Raw genomic sequence first — 2,179 nt, 5'->3', positions numbered from 1 at the left:
AGGGAGGGGTCATAGCTATCGACAGATTCGAAGAGAGGATCAAGTGGGTGGGTGCGAGATCGATGAAGAGAGTCATCGAAATTGTGTGTGTGTACAAGTCAAAGATATAGGGTGACTGGCCTACTGGAATGTTAGAGGGCACACGTCAAGTTTGTGTGTGGCAGGGAGACATGACTAGAGCGCTCGATGTATCGGTGTGTGTGGGGGGAGGGGGTGGTGGGAGGGGTAGGCAGAGGCCTAACTATAGAGGTAGAACGACTCGTATATGTGTTGAGAAGGAGAGACCCAGCTATGTCTTGAGGGAGATCGGTCGATATCCATACATACCTGAAGGACGGGAAATATGATGGGAGAGAGAGAGGAGAGAGAGAGGGAGGGAGAGGGAGGGAGAGGGGTAGAGTGCTGGATGGGTGATGGAGTTGCTTCTCGAAGATGGTGGGAGAGGCCTACTAGACAAACTGAGGGTGGAACTGCAATGTTATCAATAAGAGTGGGGATGTGTTTCTGTGTGTGCCTGTGCGTGATAGATCTGTCGGGACGCATCCATGGATGATGAAGGGGAACCATGTGTTTGGTAAGCAAACCTAACTAGATCGGTAGATCAACTGTTGTTTGTCGGAGGAAGGGAGAGACACAACTAATGAGGTAGATCGATTGACGTGTGGGTAAAAACGAGTTATAAGGACCTAGATAGCTATATGTATAGCGAGAGATCGGTCGGTGTACGTCCATTTGTTAGAGGCAAATAAGGCCCAGTGAGACGGATAGACAGAGAGAATGGAGCTAGGAGGTGGTGTGAGAGGCCCAACTACTAGCTAGATAGGGGGATGAGTGTGCGATTGTGAGAGCGATGAAAAGAGGGGCGAGAGTTTACACGTGTGTCTGACCATATGAAAGACACGAGGCAAGGACACATAAAGGAGGAGATTGAAGGTGTGTTTGTATGTTGTAGGCAGGCATCGCTGGAGAGGTTTATCGATCGGTGTGTGTCGGAAAGGAGTTGTGGACACTCTGGGAGAACGACCTAAAGAAAAAAATGAATGTGCCCGGTGGATAGAATGCCGAGGGAGGGGGAGGGCGAGGAGGGCGTGTGCATGCACGAGAGAAAGTTAGTGGTAGCTACAAAGGTTAGAGGATTGTGTGGGTGTAAGAGACTAACAAAGATCATAATTTGATATGAAAGCGGATTCATATATTTGAATAGGAGATCATAGTCTTTTAAACATTACATGCATGAATATAGCAGTGATACACGTGCTGTGCACATGTTATACCATAATGTGATAATGCATGGCGTTTGCAACTCACAGCTAAATGCCGAACAATCTAAACCATACTATACATCAAACAATCTCACATTTTATTTGAATTTGTGATAATGTGTGGCGTTTGCAGCTTACAACTAAATATCGAACAATCTAAACAATACTATATATCGAACATTCTCACATTTTATTTGAATTTGTGGTAATGTGTGGTGTTTGCAACCCACATCTAAATACTTGTAGGCGTAGGGGGCGGGGCACCATACATAATGTGATAAACACATTATACATATGAGACATGGTTTAGATTATGAAGATCTAGCTAGAGCTAGAAATCTAATGTGATTTGAAATCAAAATAAAGTGGATTCAAAAAATCTAGTTCGAGTTCATATAGTACACATAGTTCATATGTAACTCGAGACTAATCATGTGGTGTGCTGTGAAGATAATACACAAACGATGGTTTACTTGACAATAATGATGATTGTAGATCTTATTAAAACAGAGAAACGAATTCAAATGCTTTGACTTCACAACAATCATTACTGTAGATCTTATTCAAATAGAGAAACGAATTCAAATTTAGTTCATATTGAAGCGGTAGTATATACGTTTGGAATGCACTAAAACGTTCATTTGAGTAGTAGGTTGCATGCATTATACACGTAGCGAAATATTTTAATTGAACATAACATGAATTCAAAGTTTTGAATGACATTTGTAGGGCGCATTGATTTGGTACAGTACACGCTAGGCTTGTCCAGAAATTTCAACCCGCGCCTTGTTAGCCCGAAATATTTAAGATATATCTTTGTCTCGTTGTGCTCCGACAACTCCCTCCATCTCAACCCGCGCCTTGCTATTCTGAAATTACAACGCGCGTGAAAACTCCCACCTCCTGTGAAATCCCGA

The sequence above is a fragment of the Triticum dicoccoides genome, chromosome 6A (assembly GCF_002162155.2).
Source record: "Triticum dicoccoides isolate Atlit2015 ecotype Zavitan chromosome 6A, WEW_v2.0, whole genome shotgun sequence".
Taxonomy (NCBI): Eukaryota; Viridiplantae; Streptophyta; class Magnoliopsida; order Poales; family Poaceae; genus Triticum; species Triticum dicoccoides.
This window is presented reverse-complemented; position numbering follows the sequence as displayed.